We start from the raw sequence: 8,082 nt of genomic DNA on the forward strand, positions 1-8,082 counted from the left end.
TGAGAAGAAAATTTTGAACTAATAGTGTTTAGACAAGATGTCATGTCTGTATCTTGTACTAAGAATAACTACTACAAAGACAACAATATGCAATGTATTAATTATTGTAACTGTCCTACTAATTTGTTTTGAAACTGTCTCATTGCTACTTCTTTCTCAATAAAATTAATAAAAAATAAAATAAAAATTGCTATTAAAATGTAAAAGCAGAAAGAGTACAAAAACATACACTAAACGAAAATAACTATAGAATAGCTATATTAGTGAGAAATTGGAAGAATCAGATAATTGTGTAATCTCTGGTAAAAAACATCAAAGCTGGAATAAGACCATGAAACTGTGCTTTTACTTAGAATATTGACACATTGTGACCCTTTTTCTCCTCCTTCTACCAGACCTCTTCCACACAATCATTTATATCTAATAAGAATTAAGGTACATTATTGAAAATGTCAGCCTCCTATAGCTCAGGGCTAGTCATAGTCAGAGGTTGCCTTACCTGAGACCATTCAAGATCCCCTTTTCCTTTTTCTACTGCTGAAACCCAGAGGTGAAATCCTCTTATCATATGGTGCCTTCCAGCTAGGCGTGACAAGAGAGTGGGGCCAAGCAGGTGTCAAAACGAGGCCTCTGAGTGGGGCTGTGGAAAAGCTTTTATAGACCTGTTGGAAAGAGACCAGAATCAGCACTCACCTCTCTTGTCCCTGTACCTCATTCACTCACTTCCTTGCCAGAGAACAAGCTTCAAGTCTGAAATGTCAAGTAAAAGGGACACTCCTGGGGACAAAGGCCTCTGATGTAAGACATGAAGCAGATACAGAAAGACTTCAATTCTCCCCAATGCCATTAGCCCAGTAGCAACCTTGAGCTAAAGCTCTGGGTGTCTTGACTTATGGTAAAAATAAAAATAAAATCATATTCTGTATAAAAACTTAGCTCTAGGTTATGAATTCAAAGCTCAAAAGCCTAAGGGCCAGTTCTTGCTCTTTTACTTACTATCTGGAGTATTGATCATGGCAGACTTCGATGCCCTCCTCAGTCAGGAGAACACTTGATCTTCTTAGCATAGATTTGTCCTACAAAATGATGTTTGTTATATGTCTTCATACATTGCAAGAGATTATGTCAACGGAGGGTGTTTATTTAATATACAAGGTAGTTGATACATAGGAGTCCACAGCTAAATATAACAGGACTGGAGAGTCTGCTTTCTCTCCAGAGGAGAATCTGCAGACACCAATTCTGCCTGGCTTAACTTCAAATGTCCTTGGAATTCTGCTCTGGAGTCAGCAACATTCGCCGTGCAGGTGCTTGTATATTCCACGTTGTGTTTGCCACATCACACTGGTGTTTGCAGTGGAAGTGGGCCGCTTGCCTGCCTCACTGCAGACAGACATACAGAAGAGAAAGCTGAAGACACCCATTTCTGTTCTGTTCCTTCCCTGATCTGGAGAAAGATCTGGATTCGCATGCAGTAAAGTCCCCTCATAAAAATGTTCAAATGTTATCATGTTTTCAAAGAAAATGACCCGATGGCTTCCTGTGAACCTCATAATGTGGAAGTCAGAATTTAATGTACTGAAATCCATCTCTTGGCCTAGGTCTGTGGGGAAGAATAGAGTGCAGCGATCTGGGCGTTCATTCCCAAGAGGGCCCACTTTGCAGAAGCCATGCCTGTCAGTGCAGCATTCTGCAGCTTCCCTCCGGGATATGTACCCTCATACGGGTACTCCAGCTTTGTCGGAAGCAGCACATACCCCAACTTTTTGCAGTGCGGTTCAGTATTGTTCTGTCTGTGTTTACTAACCTTCTCACCAGGTATTCTATGCCACATAGCCTCGTGCTTTGTCCCACTGACTCTCGGTCTTTGGCCTTTGAACTGTGAACTCCAGGAGGAAAGGGCTTTGTTTTGTTTCTGTAACACCAGCATTCGCCAGTGTTCATCTTATCATAAGCAAACCTTAATGTAAATTTGCTGAATTTAATACATGGTTAAATGAGGGATAAACAATCTCGTTTTGAAAACCAGTGACCGTGATACTGGTAGTTCCCGTTGTTGGATAAGGCATGTGAATCGCAAATATCCCAATGTCCTCCTGAACAGAGGCTCTTAAAGAAGTCAGAAAAATTGCATCCTAAGAAGACGCCCCAGAAAACAAACAAACAAACAAACAAAAAACACCCTGACTTCATCCTGGTTTAGCTGGGCAGATGAGTTTTTTGCTTACCCAAGGGAGAGGGCTATATAATGTTAACACCAATCCTTAAGAATAAAATTCTGGGTCTGGGGAGATAGCACAACAGCATAAGTGCCTGCTGACAAGGGCAAGGCCTCTGGTTAGATCCCTGGCACCACTTGCCATGCCAGGCCCAGAACTGCAGGCAAGCTGAGCGGGTCTGCCTGGCATGGTGGTGAATGCCTTTAATCCCATTCCTGGGGAGGCTGAGACAGGAGGAGCACAATGAGTCCAAACTGCATAGTGATACCCTGTATCAAAAAAAAAAAAAAGGAAGAAAAAAAAAGAAAGCAGAAGAAGGAAAGAAAGGAAGGCAGGAAGAAAGAAAGAAAGGAAAGAAGGAAGAGATAATGACAAATTGATAGTAAGAAAAAGGACAGCAAAAACTATAACTTAAAAGAGGATTCTAGATATTTAATTTTTGTTGACTTAAAGCTTTCCCAGGGCTGGGGAGATGGCTCAGTGGAATAAGCGCTTCCCTGGCAAGTGCAAGGGCCTGAGTTCAATCCCCGGTTCCGCAAAAAAAAAAAAAGCTTTCCCTCCTTTGTGAGTATGAAGGATCCTTCCTGTAGGAGGTACTTGGTAAGACACTCAGCAGGTTTGCAAAGGATTCGAAGGCAAGTGAGCAGTCAAAGCTCCATTTTCTTTCAAAGTTAAAACCAATTATAGTTAACTGATCAGTAGCAGAACTTCAAATAAATGATTTCTATGCACTTATTCTTTTTAAATTTGGTTTATATCAAATTATGTATTCAGCGGCTGACTCTGCAATACAGGTAATATGTCATTAGGGCTCAAGGCTTGACTGTGTGACGGAATTCTACAGAAAATAAGAATTAGAAAACAAGACCAAGGGAGGAGCCTACTCATGCTTGCAAAACTATTTCAAGTTTCTTTAGATTCTTTTGACCTTTTTCTCCTTCTGTCTCCACCTTTCATAAAATAACTAATTTTTGTCTCAGTTTTCTTTAGCACAAGATCCAAACTTTTCTTTTAAAAACTGCTTTTTTAAAATATAATTCATGTAGCACTCAAAGCCTTGAGTTAAAGTGCATAACTCAGGATTTGAGTGCTACATAAATTGTATCTTAGTAATGATTTTCAGTGCACTCATAGGTGTGTACCACCATCACCATGGTAATTTTTAGAGCGTTTTCTCTTCATCTGTTCAGTACCCACTAGTCAACCTTCTGTCTTTCTCTTATGCTGTTATATGAATAGTGTAGACAACATGCAGTCCTTTTAATTAGATTCCTAGCATGAAGTTTTCAAAGCTCCTATATCTATGGCATGAATCAGTACTCCATTCTTTTTCTGATGTGAATAATACTCCTTCATTTAGTGGAAATTTCTTTGTGTGTCATTTGTTCATTCATCTGTTGATGGGCTTTTCAGTAAGTTCTACCTATTGGTTGTTATAATACTAATAATTTAAATAAGCGTGTGTAAGTTTTTGCGTGGGCATTTGTTTCCATTAGCCTACCATATATATTTAGGAGTGGAATTGCTGGCTTGTATGGTAACTCAATGGGTAGTTAATTGAAGGGTGAGGCCATGTCATTAAGCTGTTTTTCAAAGCAATCTCATCATCTCACATCCCTCCAGTGGGATATGAGTGCTACTTTTCTCTGTACCATCACCATTAGTCTGTGTTCTTTAACTTTTTGGTCTTAGAGCTCCTAGTGGATGTGAAATTGTTTCACATCAATTTTCTTCTTCACTTGCCCATGAATAATGATACTGGGAACTTTTTTATGTCTTCGTCAGTATTTGCATGTTTTCCTTGAAGAAATATGCTTTCATGTCCTTTGTCCTTTTAAAAATTATTTTCAATTTTTACTGATTTGTGTTCATCATGTAGACACCAAAAGTTTATAAGATATGTGATTTACAGTATTTTTCTATTCTTTGGATCTTTTTTATTTTCTTGATGGTGTCTTTAGAGGAACAAAATTAGTAACTTTTTAAAAAATCAGTTTTATTGGTACACTTCTGACATACATAGTGATCACACTCTACGTAAGGAATTTGTACCTGTTCATAATATAACTTGATTTCTCTTTCCTTCCCCATCCCCCTCCCTTCAACCATTTTTCCTTCCTTATTTATAAGAGACTTGTTTCCCTGTTTTCCTTCTATTCTCTCTTTTTTTCAATTTCCCTTCCTTCTCTTCCCTCTGGGGATATATATCTACCTTTATACCAGTACTGCACTGTTTTGATTAGTATGGCTTTGTAGTCAGCTTTAAAATCAAGAAATAGGAGTCATTTAATTTTTTTGCTTTCCAAAATTGTTGGCAACTTGAGGTTCTTTGCACTTCAGTGTGAATTTCAGAACCAGACTATGAACATCTACAATAAAGAAAGCTAAAAGTCCAAAAGGGATCACTTCGATTATATAGCTTGTTTTAAGGCATACTCTTATTTTAACAAGCTAATCTTTTAATCTATGAATATTTACTGTGTTTCCTCTTTTTTAAGAACTTTTGAATTTCTTTTATAGTTTCCAGAGTATCAGTTTTGCTTTCTTCATTAAATTTATTTAAGAGCATCTTATTCTTTTTGAAGAATCATGATTCATGTAATTATGAGTGGGACTGTTCATAATTGTATTATCAGATTTTTCTCTGCAAGTGCATAATGTGAATTATTTTATGTTTTGATTTTGTATTATGCCAACTTCATGAGTTAGTTTATTAGCACTAATACACTTTAATGGATTGTTTAAGATTTTTCATATATAAGACAATGTCACCTGCTAATAGTGATAGTTTCATCTTTTTCAGGCTTGATTTGTTTCAATAGTTTTCTTTGCCAGTTACCCTGTTTTGGCCTGCCAGTAAGATGCTGAATAAAAATGACGCCAACAGATTTTCTTTTTCTTTTCCCCTAATCTTAGAAGTGATAGCCTTCAGTCTTTCACCATTAAGTATGATGTTAGAACTGGGGTTATCTTAGGTAAAATTAATCATGTTGAGGAAATTCCCCTCTATTTCTTGTCTCCCTTCCAACTTTTTTCCTTTAAAAAAAAATTATGACAAGGTATTGAGATTTTTTTTTCCCTACTGCAGTTTCAGTATTTGTTAAATTAGGGCAAGCCAAATAACTCAGGGGGTTAAAGTGCCTGCAGGCAGGCACAGGGGCCAGGTGTTTAATCCCTGGGCCTGCCCCCAGGGCATGCTGAGACAGCAATTGAGACTGGGTATGGTGGCACATGCCTGTAATTCCAGCTCTTGGGGGGTTGTAAACAGGCAGATCACTACAAGTCTAATCTAGTTGTGAGACCCTGAACATCCTGTAGACCCTTCCCTAAAATACAAAACAAAACAAAACCAAAAAATAGTATTTGTTAAGGTGATCCCGTGGTATTTTCTATTTTTATTCTATTGATATAATATATTGATTTTGAATATTAAGTTAAACTTTAATTTCTGGAATATAACTCATTTGTCCCTTTACATATTGCTGTATTTAGCTTGTTATGAGTTTTTTTTTCCACTTTGAAGAGTTTTCTGTTCATATTTATCACAAGTATTAGTCTATACTTTTCATTTATTGTGAATTCATTCTGTTGGGGCCTGTGAAGAAGCAGAACATCACAGCAGGGAGCTTGGTGATGTAACAAAAATGCTTACCTTGTTGCAGCCAAGAAAAGAAGGAATCCATGAGGGTTACAACCCACCCCTTTAGAGGGGCATTTCTAGGTACCTAGGTCCTTCTATGAGGACCTGCCTCCTAAAAGTTCCAACATCTTCCATTAGTGCTACAGGTTGAGGCCAAGCCATTAGCAAATGGGCTTTGGAGGACATCAAAGATCCAAACCATTATGTGCAACCAAATCTGGTATGATCCTTGATATATTCGGACTGAAAACGTCCATTTCACTTTTGTTTTCTATAGCTCTCCTCTATGTTTTTATTCCTTTATTCCTCTTTACTTCTTTTTTTTTTGCTGTGAAGTAAATATTAATAGTAGAAATCATTTTCTGGTGGTATGTAACTTCATTTACTTTTCTCAATTTTTAGTTCTTATTGCAATATGTATGATATTGTTAATGTTACAAATTCAGAAGGGCATTTTAAAAATTATTTTCTTAGGCCTTTACAACTTTTTTCAAGTTACTTTCTTTGTACTGGTATCTGTAAATATTTTATAACAGTGCTTATTACATTTCCATTTATTATAAGCTCAATAGTAATGCATATTATATATTATGATGATATATTTCATGATATATTATATACACACACATATATATGTGTGTGTGTGTGTGTGTGTATCACAAAATTGTATAAAGTTGCTTTTACCATCAGTTAACAAAAACAAGGAGAAAATATACACCTATAGGTTTTTTTTTAATTATTTATACGTCATGTCTAGTGCAGTTCTTGAAATTCTTGATAGAAGGATGGTGGAGGATGGAGAAAGACAAGAGTCAGGAAATGGAAAGCTGAGGTCAGGTAGAGCCCTCTCTCTAGATGGGAAAAAGGAGCTGCTTGAAGACTGCAGAGTATGTATGTATGTATGCATTCAGCAGGTTTGTGCTGTGCAACACCCCTCTGCCTTGCAGCCTGTTGGCTTGGGTTTCCTTGAGCTCTCCAGATTCTGGGACAGCTTGTCCATGTGGCTCACCTGAGGCACTCTGTGTGTGTGATCCATCTCTAGCCTCAGCGCCTCCCTACATCTATGTTTTATAGTTTTCCTGGTGTTCTTTGTTTGTGTGGATTTATATTATACACCACTATCATTTGTTTTTAGTCTAAAGAATTTCTTTTAGTATTCTTATGAGGTGAGTCTTCTAGAAATAATTTTCTCACTTTTTTTCAATCTGGAAATTCTTTTTCCCATCCTTAGACTATCTATATATTTATTTGTTATAAGGTTCTTGCCCAACACTTTCCTATGTCAAAAACTTTGCATGTCTACCTCACTGTCAACTAGCTTCTATTATTTTGACTAAGAAAACAACTATTAGTCTTACTGGTCCTCCCTTGTAAGTGACACATCTTGTTTTACCACTTTCAATTTCCCTTCTTTTTTAATTTTCAGTGTTTTTCTGTAATGTTTGTTTATGGGTTTCTTTGAGCTGGCATTCATTTATGTTATTATCTGTTAATGAATTTGAGAGATTTTAACCATTTCATCTTCAAATAAGATATTTGAAGATGAATAGTCTTCCCTGGGTAGCAAGTACTTGAGGACAGGATGGTAAACAGTGAAGTTCAGCTTCTCCAAAGAAAATATCCTATCAGCTAGAGGATGGGATGAAAAGAAACCATGAATTCTGGCCTCCACCTGTCTGGAGTAGACATGTCTGTACCTTGCTGAGCTGGGAAGGTACAGAGTGGAAGCATTTTGGTTCATATATTAAAGACCTTGTTTTAATTGCTAACTTTTCAGAGATTCACTTGAATTGAGATTTATTGACTTTCTGTCTGCCCTTATGACAAGTTCCAGGGGCTTTAGTCATAGAAAAATAATGCCTAGCAGCTTCAATCAGAAGTGAATAAAATTAACTTCATTTATGGTCATGAATGAAGTTGATTTATACAGATTTCTTTTATAATCTATATCAGACAATAATATGGCCTAAGAATCTCAAGTGCAGAATCTATGTCTTCCTTAGCTTTATATCTTAGAGGATAGGATAGTTTCTGTCTCTACCACACATTAGATAATTCATGAGTCAGAGAATTCTGTCCCACCAATAACAAAAATACCAGGATTTGCTGTACTATCTAACTTGAGCTCCCCCATTCTCAAACCTATAAGACAGACATTCTTTTCTGTGGCTCTCAGTAAAGTTGCTACCCAGATGAAGCTGAACAATCATGAAAATAGAAAGC

The sequence above is a fragment of the Octodon degus genome, unplaced genomic scaffold (genome assembly GCF_000260255.1).
Source record: "Octodon degus isolate 3935 unplaced genomic scaffold, OctDeg1.0 scaffold00020, whole genome shotgun sequence".
NCBI classification, from domain to species: Eukaryota; Metazoa; Chordata; class Mammalia; order Rodentia; family Octodontidae; genus Octodon; species Octodon degus.